The 18,145-nt window shown below is 32.9% G+C and overlaps 1 long non-coding RNA gene across 1 annotated transcript in view; it reads left to right on the top strand.

The window, feature by feature from the left end:
* LOC116421484 overlaps window positions 1–16,859 on the top strand; it is a 63,692-nt gene extending 46,833 nt beyond the window's left edge. Inside the window, exon 3 of the long non-coding RNA XR_004231856.1 lies at window positions 16,580–16,859. This is a non-coding gene — a long non-coding RNA (uncharacterized LOC116421484). The remainder of the gene's footprint in view (window positions 1–16,579) is intronic.
* The last annotated feature ends 1,286 nt before the right edge of the window (window positions 16,860–18,145 follow it).

Below are 18,145 nucleotides of genomic sequence, written 5' to 3'. Positions count from 1 at the left end.
TTCATTTTCTCTGAGCAAAATCCCAAGATCATTGTGAGAAAAATATGTTGTAAATCATAAACTATTATAGATAACTTTTCTATTACCAAATTTCTACTGGATTTTTCCACCTGGATGTTCTGCCAGTCCATAAGCTCAAACAGTTACCAAATTCAATTCAAAATCTTTCCTCCTCCAAATTCTGTCCATTATTCCTTTAAGCTTTTGTTTGTATCCCTTCTCTATCTACACTGACAGTACCTATTATACTAGGCTAGTTCTTTATAGCTTTTTATTGTTTTTAATAAAGATGACTTTTTAAAGTTAAATTCTATTAAATTTTTTTCTTACATTATCAAAATTCCCCGTTTTCCTTCCCTCTTTTTTCCCCAGAGAGCCATCCTATCCAACAAATAATATTTTAAAAAGCAAAGGAAAAGATAAAAACCTATCATACTTGATTGTTATGAAAAAAATTCTAAAAATATGTCCTGCCTCTGCACAGGGGTAAAATGGGGATTTCTCATATGTCTTCTTTGGAGCTATGATTGTTTTTTTGTTTGTTTTTAATTTAGTGATTTTGCAGCATTTATTTTTGACATTTTTGAAGTTGGTCTTTTCACTTACCTTTTTGTAGTTATTGTAGATATTTTGGGTAGTTCTTTTTATTCATTGCCTGTGTAGACTTGTGTAGATTTTTCTATTCTCTATATTTATCATACACATCATTTCTTACAGCATAATAATATCCAATTATATTAATCTATCACATTTTATCCATTTCCCAATTGATGGAGAGATATTTTGTTTCCAGTAATTTTTATCACAAAAATATTTTGACACATATAAGGATTTTCTTCTTATCATTTGTTTTTTTTGGATATAAACCAAGTAATGGAATTTCTGAGTCAAAGAATTTAGTCATTTACTTATTTTATTTGCTTTCATTTAAATTGATTTCCAAAATAATAGTACTGATTCACAGCTTCACCAACAATGTACTAATGTGCCTATTTTCCATCAACACCTCTAATAGTGACTTCTTATCTTTTGTTATCTTTGCCAATTTGTTAAGATGTGAAAGAAAAACTCACGATTGTTTTGATTTGAATTTTTCTTATAATTAATTTTGTAGATTCTTTCATATGGTTGTTAATAGATTGTAATTCTCATTTTGAGAAATATTTGTTGATATACTTTGACTACTTTCCTATTGGGGAATGGTTTTTGAGAGATAATATATACATATGTAAATATATATATATATATATATATATATATACATGCAAGTGTGCATTGTTTAAACATTTTCTAATATCAAACCCTTGTGAGGAAAAAACTAAAGATTTCCCTTCCTATTCAATTCCTTCTATTCTTATCCTAGGGGTATTTATTTTGTTGTTGTTTGGCCAGAAGTTTCAGTTTCATGTAATAGGAGTTATCTATTTAATTTTCTGAAATTACATTACTATTCTTTGTTTGCTGAAGAATACATATACTATTCATATTTCTGAAAAGCCTATGATTTACTTCCTTTCTAATTATTTTATAATAGAATTTTAAAAATTAGAGTCACATATTCATTTAGAGTATATTATGGAATAAGGCATAGGTCTAAGCCTAATTTCTTCAGATTGTTTTCTATTTTTCTTGAAATTAAAAAAAAATTAAAACAGGTAGTTCCTTCACAAGTTATTTATATGTTCCAGTTTATTGAATATTGTGATATTTAGCTCCATTGTTTCTGATTCCCTTGTGTATCTGATCCCACAGATGTACATCTTTCTCCCCCAACTTATTTGATGATTACTGCTTTGTAATTAATTTAAGTTCAGAAGAACTTTTTTTCTGTTGTTTTTGTTGTTCCTTATCTATTTCCATTATTTTCCTTGATTCTATGCATATGCATATCTTTTATATACATTGAAATTAATATAATAATACAATATTTGCTGATTTTGCTATTAGTGTGATTGATACAGTTTATAGTTTTCCTACTCTATCAAATAATTGTGGGGAGAAAGGGCATCCTTATTTTAATCCTGCATTAACTGTGAAATCTTCTAGAGTATTCTTATTGCATACAATTATTTCTTTTGGTTTTAGGATACTTTAATGATACATACACACACACGTGTGTGTGTGTGTGTGTGTATCTTTATGCTTGTACTTTGTATGTGCATTTAGTATAAATGAATAGTATATTTTTTTCAAAGATTCTCCCATGTCTACTGAGATATGTGGTTAATTTTTTTAAATTTTTGAATTAATATTTGTCTATACTTCTGTTTTATCCTCACCTAGTTTCATTGTCTCGTAAAGACTCTGGTCAGGTATTTTAAGGAAGAGAAATGTTATCATTGTATATACATATATACATGTATTATATTATATATATAAAATATAAATTACTTCTTATGTTATGGAGTTGGGAGGTGTGGAAGAGAGAGAAAATGTGAAACTCCATTTTTAAGATGAATGTTAAAAATTAGCTTTACATTTAATTGAAAAAAATTAAAACTATTTAAAAAAATTTTGTTTGAAACAAGATAAGAGAAAAATAGAGGTATAAAGATAGATAAAAGAAGATAAAATATTCTATAAATTCTAAAAACATATATAATAATACATAAATTAATTTGCTTATTTAATGACATATCAAAATGGAAGTTCTCTTTCTGTCTCTTCCTTCTGGGTTTTATTGGAATTATGCACAAATGATGATATTTGCAGATTTATTTTGTATCCTCTAAGTTTGTTAAAGTGATCATTTCCATTGATTTTTAGGGTTAAGTAACTCCACATAAAAGTGAAAATTTTGCTTCTATTTTTTTGTTCATATTGATTATCTCAATTTCTTTAACTTGTATTATTGTTATATGTGGCATTTCTAATATTATGGAAAATAGAAGTGCTAACAATGAACATCTTTTTTCACTCTTAATTTTATTATAATGAATTCTAGCTTATCTCAGTTACATATAGCAGATGTATATATGAATATATATGTATGCATGTATATATTTGTGTGCATTACTGTATATATTGTCCTATAATTCAGTTCATTTTTTCCTTTTTGAAGTTGGATGCTTAAGTGTTGGAAAATAAAATTTAATATTGATATTAGTTTGTTTTCTATGGAATCTTTTGGCATAATTCAGTTTCCTTATTTATCTTTTATTTTATGGGGTTTTTTTGTCTTTTCTAAAACCACAATTCCAACTTTATAACAGTAAACAACAACAACAACAAAAAAAAACATGTATTTTTTATTTGACAAAAGCACAGTAATTTTTGTTTCCCTACCTCATTTTTATTTCTGTGCATATCTTTGACTCTTTTAGTCAGTTTCTTTTAGGCAACAGATTGTGTCCTACCTCCACCCATTCCATTATTTAGTGTATTATTCTTTTTTCAAAAAAATTATAATCTTTAAACCATTCATCTTTAAATTTATATAGAGTTGAGTTTATATTTTCCTCCATTTATCTCTATTCCCCTCACCTAATTAGGATTTCCCTCTTTTTTTCCCCTGTAGACAATACTTTGTCTCCAGTTATTTTAACTTAATATAATTTGACATTTCCTTATTCCTATTGACTCTTCTAACTCCCAAGTTCCATTCTCCAGTCTTGTTTATTTCCCCTTTCTGTTGTTTTTAGAGTTTTGCTCAACATATTAGTATTTTTTCTTTCTTCCCCTCTTTTTAGTCATCTAATTTTTAGGGTTTTGCTCAATATAAGAGCACTTTTTTCTTTCTTCCACTTCTCTAGTCATCTAATTCTTCCCATCTTTTTCCTTTCCATTAAGTATTTAAGTACAATCTCTTTTCTTTTCTTGCTCTATTGTATGTTCTATTTGTTTTAAAATTTAATTTTCTTTGCTTTTTCTAAAAAAATATTTCTTCATCCTTGTCATTATTTCTTTGTTTATTTTAGACTTATTTTTTTATTCACTTCCAATATGTGGACTTATTTCTTCCCTGATTTTGTTCATAGAATTGAAGTTTCTTATATACCTAAAACATAAGTTCTTATATACCTATAAGTTCTCTTTTCTAAGCAGTTCCTATATTGTTGTAAATATTGTCCCCAGATCGCTTTTTTCCCATGGGCCTCATTCTTGAAAATATCAATTCCTGCATAGGATAAAAAGGATAGAAGTATGTACCATAGTAGGAATCTGCCTATATAACTGATTATGTAATTCCTTTTTCCTTTGCCTTCCTCATGATCATTCCCCTGCATTGTCAATGAACATTGGAACAATGGAATTGTCATCTCTAGTTCCATTATCTCTTCCTTTTCTGGGTCTAAGTTGTTCCCAAGAGCTGAAGATCCTTTCCTTGAGGCAGGATGAGTAGTTACTCTGAGCTTTAAATCCCTACAAATTGTTCACATTATAAAGTCCTTATCTCCATTAGTAGAATATCTTTCTTCCTTAATGGGATGTTTTCCAGTGGGACTCTATTTTACCAATAGATCAAAACTCCTCCTATTCTTTCCCCTTTACTCAATCCCTTTTTTTGTCTCCTTGCTCATTTTTCTTGAGACCTTTTTCTTCTTGAAAGACTGTAAAGATAATTTTCCTATCATTGTTAACTTTTTACTTGACTAGTCTACATCACATATTCCCCTTTATCACATGCTCTCCTCTGTGTTTGTACTTTCTTATTTTGTAATTTAACATCACAAAAAATCAAAACAAAAGTAAAAAAAAATAACAAAACAAATCAAAACCAACTAACCAATAAACAACAATAACAATAACAACAATAAAAAGAATTGAGTCATCTATAGCTGAAACCTTGTGAGATTTAGGCCTGTTTCAGTCCTGTTTCTTTACCAATACTTCCTCTATTTGATTTTAGTTTACACTCTTATCTCCTTGTATACCTTTAGAAAGAAATCTATTAATGGTCTCTCTGTTATTCTTTCATTATTGTCATTGGTTTCCTTATATGTTTACTCTTTTGGTATTTCTGTTTTCTGAGGTGTTTGAAAAGCAAATAATTTTTTCTGGTCTAGTTTTCTTTGTAGGAATACTTCAAATGATTTTTATAAAATTTGAATGTTTATTTTTTTTATTAAAGGCTAGATATACGGTTGCAACATAGATCACCTTGATTTGCATTTTGAGCTCCTTTCTATTTTGGAACTTATTATTCTATTCTATCCTGTTGTTTCTAGTGGATACAGAATAATCTTATTTTATCCAAATTTTATTTATATGTGAAGAGTTTTTCTCTTGTTTGCTTGCAGAATTTGTTGTTTTATTGTTAGAATTGATATATTTAATCACTATAATTCTTGGAGTTCACAAAGGATTTTTTTTTTTTTTTGCTTAGAGGCAATCTGTGATTTCTTTTAATTTGCACTCTTTGTTTCAAAGTTTTTTGCAGTTTTATTGTATAATTTCTTAGATTGTAATTTTCAGTCTTTTGGGTTTTTTTGGACTGGTCATGGTTGGTTAATTGCTTGCTGTCCTTCATTTTCAAAGAGGATCAAAATGATATCACTATGTGATAGTCAAGTTATAGTGTATCCAAATATGGTTGATCAGACCAATAAGAGATTGGAACAATCTATCACAGGTTGGACATAACAGATTCATGGGGATATTTGGGATAAATTCTTTAAGTTTGTTCATTGGACTGATCATATTCTTCTGTGACACTAACTCTAAGTTGTCTACAAATACTATTGTCAAGCTTAATGTTTTACTTGTTGGAAATCATGGTTTGTTTTAATGCCATTGCTTTTTTTATTCTTCCAAATTGTCCTTTACTTCTATTTTGCTGTATTCACAATTAATTATTTTTCTTTTTTTAATTTGGCAAAGCTTACCACTCTGGTTTCAAATTTTTTTCTATTCAGCTGATTGTTTATTCTATATGGGCTATAAATTCTATTTTCACAACATTTGAAATCTCTTGAGTTTCTCTTGAGAACATTGATAATTTCTGGATCTTTTCCTTTATATTTCTCAATTGTTTACTTCTTTCATTTTACATCATGGTTTCCTTGGGTTCTGGACCTCAAATCAGTTTCAGACTTTTTCAGTGCTGGGCAGTTCATGTTTTGTGGCCTGTGTCTACTCCAAGTGACTTCTGAGTCTTTCTTATATAAGTATTTCTGTATATAACTGCCTCTTTCTGCATATAAATGCTCTGCTTAAAAACCTACTGTGACTCTTAAGAAGCCTATATGAAACGGAATAAAATATATTAGCTGGGAATTGGATCCAGACCACTTTTTTTCCTTCATATAGCTAGCCTTAATACACTCTGTATTACAGCTAAGATGGACTATTTCCATGATTCCACCTTGCTGTTTCTCATATATGTTGTACTCTATGATCCTATAGAACTTAAACTCCTTCTTGTCTTTTTATCCCTAGCATCTAGCACAATGTCTGGTCTGTAATTGGTACCTGATAATGTTTAATTGATTGATTATTTGTATCTAGATAGATTATCCATTGTTCCAAAAATAGCACTCTGTCTTCTCTTCCTGTTAAAATGCTTTTGGTCCTGGAATGCCCAGATCCATTAACATTTCCAGTGAAACATTTGCTGAATTTACCAGCCCAGAGTTCAAATCTGGGTTTAGATACTTAGTAGCTATGTGACCCTGGACAAGTCACCTTAACTCTATTTGCTTCAGTTTTCTCATTTATAAAATGATCCAGAGAAGGAAATAGCAAATCACCTTAATATCTTTGCCAGAAGGGGTCACAAAGAATTAGACATAACTAAAAATGATTGAAAAATAACAATTTTCAAAACAGTTTGTACATATTTGACTCTCACAACAGCTTTGTAGTACAGCAAACATTATTATGACCATTTCATAGATGAGAAAATCACAGTTCAGATGATTTACATGAATTATCTATGGTTACACACATATAGAAATGGGAAACCTCCTAACTCTAAGTCCAGAATATAGTCAACTATCTCTGTCAGGCTGCCTTCAATTGAATTGAGCTAGGGGCTGTTAGAATTCTTTTTCATGGAACTCCCTTAGCTTGTGACCACCATGCCTCTTTAGACATGCTTTAGATCAACTCTTCTTCAGGAGGAGTGCAGATCATACCCTGCTGACACAAAGTTCTCTCTTAATCATGAATCTAATTACATGTGTTTTGCTTCCAGTCAAACAATATCAGATTGCTTTAAAAATTCCTTTAAAACAACATCTTGCAGGCTGCATAAGGCAAAGGTGATGGAAAGATTTAAGAAGGACATTTTGAAATCTCCATGATAAACAATTAGTCACTGATACCACCCAGAAATGGGACTGCTGATTGTCTTCTGTTTCCCAATACAGTAAAAATATGAATCTGACAAATCACTGCTCTTACTTTTATGTTTTTGTAATGAGAGCTTTGATGGACATGTCCTCATGACTTTGTTTAAAGCTGTAAGGAATACTTCCCAATCAATCAACAAGCACTTATTGAAAACCCATCATATATCTGTAAGGAACTGTGGGATGCAAAGTGGTACAATACATGGTCTCTGACCTTGGGCATCTTGCTGTGTAGTTAAAGAGATAAGGCATGGACACTGAAGAAGATAAATAATTCCACAGGGTCAGGGATACCATTAGTGCCTAACAGAGTGCTTAACATATAGTGGGAATAGGATAATTGTGATAGATGAATAAGTGCTTAATGAGTGATGTGATATGCTAATAGTAAACAAAATAACTTAAAAGTACTTTGATATTCAAAAAAAATTTTTTTTAAGTTTTTTTTATTTTCCTTAAAAACACACTATCTTTACAAAATATGCTAACTTCACAGATGAGAATATTAAAGTTTAGAAAGAAAAAAATAGGATTATAGGATTTTGAACAAGTCAATAAGAATTACTAGGCGCTAAACAGATTCTTCCATTATGCTGAACAACAAAAAAAAATGAACTGCCCTCAAGGGATTGATATTCTAATGTGGGAAAACAGCACATAAAATTGAACTGAAAGTAGGGGAGTCTAGTAGAGGGAAAATATCTGTATTGGGTCCTTCACAGTTTGAAGCAAAGCTCTGAGCTGAGAAGTTTATATAGTCTGAGGAAATTTCCATTGTAAATAGGTAGCTGAGGAATTGTGGGAAACCCCAAAAAGTTAGAGCTAGTCCAAATTCCTCTCTCCCCTCATTTTAAAAATTAGAAAAGAGAGACCCAAGGAAGAGAGGGTTGATTAACCAAAGTTATCCTACCTTAGAATTACAGAGATATAGATGGAAGGGATTTCAGAGGCCATTTAGCCCACCTCTTCTACCTCTTTCACCTCTCAATTCCATCTTAATTGTGAAATTAGGAAAACAAGATCCAGGTAGCAGTAGTAAATATAGAGTTAAGATTTAAAGCTGTCTCCCCTAACTTTGAATCAACTATGCTTTATACTAATTCTATATAGGACTCACCAAGGTTATGCAGGTAATCAGGCAAAAGCCAGATGATAAGAATAATAAATGGGAGTTTTTTGAGGAAAGAGACCACTTCTGGATGATGTGGCCAAGGAAGACTCCTTGGGAAATAGTGAAATTCTGTTCCATATTTATATTGTGCTATTTGAAATTGAACATTCAGTAAAAATACACACTAGCATCTGTTTTTTTTTTTTTTTTTTTAATATACCTGGGCAACAGTAGATAGGGTGCTGAATTTGGAGATAAGGAAGGAAGAATTGAATTCAAAACTGCCTCAATCAGACCCCTTACCAGCTGTATGACCTTGCTGAAATCATTTGGCCTTTCTGAAGTGCCTTTTCCTTATCTGAAAAATGGGGATAATAACACATCTACTTCTATCTCTAGACTCAGATTATCCTCATTTCTGGCATGGACACTCCCTTTTTACCTCTACCTTATAGAACACCTCTCTCCTCTTAAGATGAATTTCAAGCACGACATTTCTTCATGTAGAAGCTTCTCTCTGCCTAACTTTTTAGTGTTTATTTTCATTATACTTTAAAAAAAGTTTTCAATGGTATTCTATTTTTTAAACACGAAGTTAGTTTTCAACATTCATTTTTGTAAGACTTTGTGTTCCAAATTTTCTCCTTCTCTGCTTTACTTCCTCTTCCCCAAGGCAACAAGCAATCTGATATAATCTTTATAATTGTGTATATTTATTCACAATTCTTTTAAACATATTTCCATATTTGTCATGTTGTGTAAGAAAAATCAGACCAAAGGAAAAAAGAGAAAGAAAAACAAGCAAACAAACAGATAAAGGTGAAAATACTACTCTTTGATCCACATTCAGTATCCATAGTTCTATCTTTGGATGAGGATGGCATTTTCTATCCCAAGACTATTGGGAATGCAGCATTGTTGAGAACAGCCAAGTCCATCACATATATGTTTTCTATGTGGAATTAGAGATTCATATGTGTTTCTTCTGTTAGAATGGAAGTTTGTTGAAACTAAAGATTTCTTCTTTCTATGTATGTATATTCACATGAAGTAGCACAGAATTTGGCATAGAGTAGGTTCTTAATTAAATGCTATTGATTTATTGGAAGACAGATGGGAAGCAATTATTCTTTCCTATATTATGAGTGCAAATTAGTTCTGGATCAATGGCCAACCAAAGCAGACAAAAGGAGACAGAAAACTCTGAATATGAATTGGATATGGCAGAGTGGGGCAGTTGCAGTAAGGAAGAGAAATAAATTTATGACCATAGAATTATATTAGAGTTGGAAGTAAACTTAGGAACTTTCTATTCCAACTTTTTTTTAATTTTACAAGTGAGGAAGCTGAGATGACTTCACATTTTGAGTCTGGATAACTGGGATAATGGTAGCATAATTAAGAGAAATTGAAAAGTCACTGGAAGAGCTAGGGCTGGGAGGGGAAAGCCAGTTTGGTTTTAAATGTGTTATATTTGGGGTTACTTTCAATGGATAGTTCCTTAATGCTTACTGTCTGTGTAAGCTAATTTAGTAGTACTTTTGCTTTTTCCCTCCATCCATTATTCTCATTTTATCTTTTGCTGTATTTTCCTGGCTCTCCTTATAAGCTGAATGAGCTGGGGGACTCACTGTTAGCCTGGTATTCATATACTAGTGTCAATAAAGTTCATAAAGATTCATCGTCATTCTGAGGTGATGAAGCATCATGTTTCACCTGCAGCAGCTCTTAAAAATAGTCCACTAAGATGTCAGACTTTGTTCTAGGTTTGGTAAAGGATGCAGCCACACTGAAGAAATTACAGGTGCTCTGAAGTTTGGAAATGGGCAGCACTATACAGTGAAGTACTAAAAGTGAAAATAACCAAGTGCTAAAATAAATGCTATAAATCAATTTTTTATAAAAATAGCTTTTTAGGTGGTTTGAATAAATATTGAATGCAGAAATTGTGGAGATTTGTCTTTCTTAGTCACAAAGGTTTAAAACTCAGACCACCTCCTTTGGTTACTATTGCCTGATCCAATGATTGGTTACACCTTTAAAATTGTTTCTTTTGTCCCTGAGATCCTTACAAGCTGGTAAGAATAGAGGATGATCCTCAAACTCTTCTGTTATTCCACATGTCCCATGTTTACATGTGTAGGTCAGACTCTGTGATTAACCGTTTGTCCTGGGAGGAATTTGAGGAATGTATATCATTTCCTGTGAGGTCTGTGTGGATGGCAATGGCTGAGCTTGTGCTCTGTGATAAGGGGGAAAGGGAAGAAACATTCTTTTTTTTGGTTCCAGAATAGAAAACAGAAAGGGGTGCTTGGTGGGGAAGCAGCCTGTTTCTGTCGTGTGACTGGTTTGTGTTTGATAGAGATGCTGCAACGCAGGCAAAAGTTTTACATGCATGATGGCTGTGATTTATTAAGCTTCAGATGGGAGAAATGATGTCAGAGCCAGGAAAGCAAAATTACTTCATCTCCCGTCTGCAGCAGATTGAGAAAAATCAGAGTCTCCTGGAAGTTCATGAACAGTTTTCTCTTGGAACTTGTGATTCTGAAGGTCAAATGGCTGGGCTCAGATTCATTTCCCAGAAAGCAGAATGAACATGATACCTTTCTTAGTACTTTCTAAGACAAATAGATTTGACTTACAGGCATATTTCCAATTTTGAAATAATTAGATCTATCCAAAATCAATCAAATAAAAAGCATGTAATAAGCATTTTCTAAGTTCCAAACACTGTGTAGGTACTGAAGATACAGAGAAAAAAGTGAAGATGATAATAGGTGGCAGGGATAGGAATTGACCCCATGGTTTCCTTCTAAGTGAGGGGATTCCCATTATGATGAAGATGAACCCATTTCCTTGGAATTTACAGTCTTAGAAAATTGTTTAGCATGATAAGAGGATAAGTGACAGTATATATCACAGGCAAGACTTAAACTCAACTTTTCCTGTTTTCAAACACAATTTTCTTATCCTCTTTGCAATGCTGCTTATTACTATGACCACCACCACCTCTGCTATCATTATCTTCCTCCCCACCACTATTGTCCTTCTTACTCTCCCTGTCCTCATACCCTCTACTAGAACCATCACAATAGGATTTTTAAGTTCTCCCCCTGACATTTACTAGCTATGTAACCATAATCTTTTAAACCTCTTAGTGTCTCCAAATTGCTCTCTAAGAATATAAGTTCATTTTCTCTCTGTATTGATCAAGGGAACTTTCAGTCTGGGAAGTTACATAAATTAGTCATAGGGTCAAACTTCCTACTCTTTCTTTCTATCTCTTCAAAGAAAATAAAATGTATATTACACATGAAAAAATATGGAATGTGAAGAAAAGAATGACATATGAGAAATATATTAAAAAAAAAAGATGGGCTAGGTACAAGGATAAACTGAGAGATGATGGATGACAGGCCTATGTGCACCACTGGCATCCTTGACATCCCTTCAATAGAAGGCAAGGAAAGTCTTTCAGCATGTTTTATGTAGCTTCTGTGCTAATCTTATGGAAAGATATGTGTGAAAATCACAGCATGTGTTAACATGAATGGATTGTAATTTGCATTGTCAGAATGCATCTATTGCATTCACATAGATGATATCACAGTTCCACTTGAGAGTTTGGAATAATAAAAACCAAACCAAAACAAGACAAAAATCTACTAAGTACAGTTACCATACTGAAGTTCAAAATAATTGTAGTTCTCATTGGTAAAGTGTTCCCTTCACAGCATGTGTTGCTCTCCTTACCCACTGTGTGATCTTGCTGGGATTCCATTTCCTCTTTTGTAAAATGAGAACTCTATATTCCTAAAATTATAGCTCGTATACTCTTACCAATGTGTTCATGGAAATTAAGTATCACAATTAGCTCAAAGTAAAGTTATTTTCTGATATGATAAGTCATGAACTAAAGTAAAAAAAAAAATCTTCATCTCTCCCTTAATAAGCCTGGTGTGTACTCTTTCACAGATATCATCAAGGGATCATAGATTTAAAGCTGGAGGAAACCTTAGAAGTCCTTAGTTCAAGCCTTTCAAAAGGGAAGAGTGGCTACACACATAGGGGACATTAGTAGAGGAGACAAAACATTTATTAAGTGCCTACTATATGCCAGGCATTGTGCTAAGCACTGAAAATTTGTTTCATTCTATCCTTATAGCAATTCTGGGAAATAGATGCTATCTCTCTTACAACTGAGGAAAAGAATATAGAGGGTCACAAAGCTGCTAAATTGCTAAGAGAGAAATTTGAATGTAGGTTTTCCTGAATTGAGACCTAGTGCTTCACCCACTGCACCACCTATCTACCTTTAGTGTGGCGTATATTTTGGGAGCACATATGACCAAAACAACTCTATTTCTAAAGTTGTAGAGTACATTCAATACCCCTTCTCTTTTCATGGTTTCATTTCACATTTCTCACCCTTCCGAACTCATTCTCAACTTTCACTATTTGATGCACTGTCTTTGCTAGACAGATTGGTCATTTTGATTCCCTGGACCTACTCCTTTCTACAGCAAGACTTCTCAGCTAGGACTTCTGCTCTCTTTGAAGAGTAGCCTCTTCTACCAAGGGTGCTATTCATCTATAATATCTCATTGTCAGTGATGCTCCTTAAGAAGTGCAAAGGTAGAGTGATCTCCTCTCAAGAGTTGGGTTCTTCTTTAATATTTAACTCTGTTGTTCTCGAGTTCCACAGATGAGTCACTTGTCAAATAAGGTAGCACTTCCTTGACTGATTGCAAAGCTTAATATCTTGCTTTCTAAATGTTGCCATAGAGGTGATTATTCTTCAGACAATTCCTAATTGCCTTATAATTCTATGAAATTTTCTCAAAAATTTTACACCTTCTAAAAGACTAATGGCAAATAAATATTCTTTAATTTTTTTTCTAAAATACTAAATGTATCTTTATCTCTATTACCTTTTCTATAGCTCCCATATTTCCATCAAGTGGGCTAGTAGGAACTTGATTGTTTAGATGTCACCTAGTTCTCTCCCCCACTACAATGATGTTTCTGTGACTCAATGTATGGATAATATTGCACAAGGCACTGGGTATTTAAAAAAGGAATATGAAGAGGTGCTTGCCTTCTATGACACTGAAATCTAGTTCAGAAGATGCATAAACACAACAAAAGTTAAACATGAGGTGAAAATAACAACATAATGAACTGTTGAATGGATATCGTGAGCATCTTCAACCTGGAGCACAGGGATGAGAATGAAGCCATTGATCTCTGCATCTACCACAAAATTTGCCTCTGATGGAAGGAGCTGGGGATTGGAAAGTTTTGCCCAAGGACTAATTGACTTCAGCTTTCATGAAAAGGAGATTGAGGGTGTGAAGATTCTTGCCTTTATCAGAAGTGTGAGACAAGCCTCCTTCAAGCTTGGATGTGGAAAGTTTACCTTAGAAACCTATTATTTCTGTGTTCCTTGCTTGATTGCATTCGGTCAGTTCTGAATAAACCTTGGTATTTTTGTGTCTATATGGTGCCATAGTACAGATTTGATCCTGTAATAAAGAAAGAGTTATACAGACACAGGGGAGATAGTTCAGGGGATAAAGTGCTGAGCCTGGAACCAGGAAGATATAGCTTCAAATCTGCTTTCAGACATTTATTGCATGACCTTGGGAAAATTGATTAATTTCTATTTGCCTTAATCCACTGGAAAAGAAAACGAAAAACTACTCCAGTGTCTGATAAGAAAATCCCTTGGAGAGTACTGGCATGCCATTGTCCATGGGGTCATGAAGAATGAGACAAAACTGAATGACTAAACAACAAGGACAACACAGAACAAGAATATCTGCCCAGATGCCAAGAACATGGTGCTGGAAGTTTTGTGTTTACCTCTACTCTGACCTTATGATAGCAATTAACATAATCTTCATCAGCACAATATAATATTCTTAAACTCACCAGTTTAACAATCTAACAAGATTCCTTCCCCTTAATTGGATATCATTTTTTACATTTGTAAAATGAGGAAATTTGATGAGATGACCTCAGAAGCTTCTTTTAGTTTCAAAACTCAATGTCTTTGTGCCTGGAAGATAAAGAAATGGGTGTTTCATTAAGGGAACAAGAGAAGTGAAAATTTTATTGCCTAAGCCTAAAGAAATCAGGCAAAGAATTGCTTTGAAGCACAGCTAGCAGAGAAATAAGGTCATAGGTGTAGGTTGGAGCAAAATAGAGAAAAGTTCTGAAAAAGCAGGAAGGGAGAATGCATTTTCTATAGTGGGAATGGAAAAGCAGATTGATATCCAGTTGGCAATATTGTTTAACAGTCTGAGAGACTCTTTCCAGAATCCAATGTTTGTGGACACGGCCTTCCAGGTGGATAAAACAATGGTGCCAAATTGATGTTGGATATGAAATCCTTCTGGAAGGTAACAAGTTGATTATAGGCGCATCTCCTTCCTTTTATTCTATGTGAAAAACACAGAGAAATGTGCACAGAGGAACCTCTTTATAATACTTTTTAATAGTTTTTGGGACAGGACTAATACATACCTTAGATGCCAGGCTTGTACCATATGGACTCATATTTTGAGCTAGAGTGATTTGTTCACTATGCCATAAAGCTATAATGGGGGTCTGTGGTATTTTATAATATTAGAAACAAAGAAATAGCAAAACATGAACTATGAGAACCCAAGAGATCAGAGGATAACTAAGATAGGCTCTTTACTCAAAAAGTGAGAATCTCATTTTAATTGAAAGAGGATAAACAGTGACACAGTGCTCTTACATGTCATATATATATATATATATATATATATATATATATATATATAAACTTTTCCTTAGAGACCATGTAGAAAAAGTATCCAGGATGTGTCATAAAAGTGCCATTTGAAGGAAGTGGGATTATTATGCATAGAAAAAGAACAAGCTTTTGAGGGAATACAATAATTGTAAGGGTGACATAGAGTAACAAAAGTCCATGTGAATTTCATATCAAGTATCTTTGTCTAGAAAGTGGCTAGTGGCTAGAACCTCCAAGATAGTCTGTTATAAGAGGTTTAACATTAGGGAAAACGTTCTCTAGGCATATTCGAAATACCTGATGGTATATCAGAGGAGATTTAAACAACAAGGAACATATGAGCCTGGATAGAGCATAGAATAACAAGACCTTGACACAAGTGGACATCAGCCAAAAGTGATCATGTCACAAAGATTCATCCAAAGTAAAAAAAAAAAAACAAAAAAAAAACAAAACCCTCGATTGAATGAATATTGAAAAATCACTAAGAAGCACTAATACACTGATTGATCTAATAAGTTTTGAATTAAACATAATTGGTCCTTGCCTAGCCAAAAGACAGTAAGTACATATAAACTAAGTAGTTCAATATACTGTTAGCACCTTGAGAACTGGTTCTAATTCAGTTAAACCTTTCTTGTTTTTCTTATGACTATGATGATGCAATATGTTTAATAATTCCTTCTGGAATGAACAAATGGATGGACTGACAAATGAAAAAATGATTTCGAGAAAGGAAGGCCATAGAATCAGAAAAAAAGATAATATTGATGTGCCCTTGGCAGAATTCCTTTTCCAAATTCAATGTAAAATATAATTTTGGCAGATTTTTGGAATTAGTTTAATTATTTCAGGTCTCAAAGGTATTTGAATCATAGATCTGTAAGATGCCTTGGAAATTATTTAATTCAACCCCTTCTTTTTACAGATAAAGAAACTGAGGGCCAAGGGGAAAGAGACTAATCCAGAGTTACCTGAGTCTACTTAATAAGCTTAAGAAATACCTGTCTGATAACATCACTCCACAGAATCTTCTTACAAACTAGGAATTGCTGTTTCCTCTTTCCCAGTTTTTCACTTTAGAAGTGATGATATCCATACCAGATAGATTAAGAAATACAGTATCCATACCAGATATACTAAAATATACAATGCCACTAACTATATACATGATTATTGGATCTTTCTATGTTATTATATTCCATATCCTTAATTCAAAATTTTTTATTATTTAAGCTAAAATATGAATACTATAGTTGTTTAATGAGCTTTATCTGTCATGTAGACAATTTTTTACACCTGGATTGCTATTTATCATCATTGGATTGTAGTGTCATACATAAAATGAGAGATACTTTGGAAATCATCTAATACAATCCTCTCATTTTTCAGATAATGAGAGTGAGACCCAGAGGATGATTGCCAATGGCCACATAGACAACAGAAGGCCCGATAATTGAACCCAGGTTCTCTGGCTCCAAGGACAATGTTCTTTCTACTGAATCATATTTATTTCTATAATAATATGATAATATTTTCAATAAAGTCTTACTCCTCAACAAAGTCCAATTTCATGTTTAGGCTAAGAGATAAAAGTGACCTAGGATTATTGGTGGGTATTCCAGTGGAATGCAAGTTCAAGAAAATCTTACTAAAAGAAGAGAATGAAACAAATGAATTTGCTTTTTGTCAGAAGGCTAGTTCTAGCTAAGTTCAGAAAGACTCATCACTAGAAGACTAGCTACAAAGTAATTATTGTTATTATGTAACAACTCCTGGAGATATCTGGTAAGGTATGGAAAATATGCAATCTACAGTTTAGAGGGAAGTCACTGTGATGAACTAACTATCTAAATTGTTATTGTTCAATCTTTTCAGACTATCTGACTTTTTGTTATCCCATTTGGAGTTTTCTTCACAAAGATACTGGAAGGAATTGCCATTTTCTTTTCCAGCTCATTTTATAGATGATCAAACTTGGGTAAATAGGGTCATGCAACTAGAAACTAGCAAGTGTCTGAGGGAACATTTAAGCTCAAAAATATGAGTCTTCCTCATTACAAACCTGGCATTCTCTTAGCAGTGCCATTTAACTGCCTAATCTTTTAAAGTACTTCAAAGTAAGTAAGATATGGCTACAAATGGTTTTACAGAGAGCTGTTGTGCCATTTTAATATCACCATGGAAAAATCATAGTATCATATGAAAGGCATTTTTTTTTTACATTAGGAACTTCTTCCAGATATGGCAGCCAGTCATGCAATAGTCAGATTTTAAAATGACTGAATAGCACAGTAGAATGATGCTAAGGCAGAATGAAAAAAAATTGAAAATTTATGTTTTGACTGGTCAGAGTTCCCATGAGGCTTGAAAAACATCTTTTCCTGCAGGCCATTTATGTCCACACTTTTCAAAATGGACAAGATGGATAATGTTCTAATTGGCAATATATAGTGAATATCTTTTAAAATTCTTTAATCACTTTCACTCAATAAGAAGGGAAAGTGGAAAAAAGGAGGAGGAGATTAAAATGACAAGGCAAAAAAAAAGTGCTATGATTCTGAAGGACTGCAGTAGAACTGAAGCTGGGAGATAGTCCATCAAAAACTTAAAAAAAAAAAAAACAATAAATGAAAAGGAAAGAGCAGGTCATCCCAACATCAAAGATAGAATTCCATGAATTACAACTAGAAGCAATGTCAAGGCAAGGACACATTTGATTCCTAGGAATGATGATAGATATTGATGTTAGAGAAGATAGGGAGTTCAGGGCCAAATGTCTGGGCTTTAAGAATGAAGTTATACTGAACAAAAGCAGTATCACAAACATGAAAGAGAAATTTCTTTCAGAGGTAGAAATATCAGCTGCTTAATGAATCAAGCATGAGCTTAGTTCACCATGAAACATCTTTTCATCCTCTGAAAATGAGGAAATAGCAACTGGCAATAGACCTTCAT

The sequence above is a fragment of the Sarcophilus harrisii genome, chromosome 2 (genome assembly GCF_902635505.1).
Source record: "Sarcophilus harrisii chromosome 2, mSarHar1.11, whole genome shotgun sequence".
Classification (NCBI taxonomy): Eukaryota; Metazoa; Chordata; class Mammalia; order Dasyuromorphia; family Dasyuridae; genus Sarcophilus; species Sarcophilus harrisii.
Note: the sequence above shows the minus strand (reverse complement) of the source record. Positions and strands in the feature narration are given on the sequence as shown.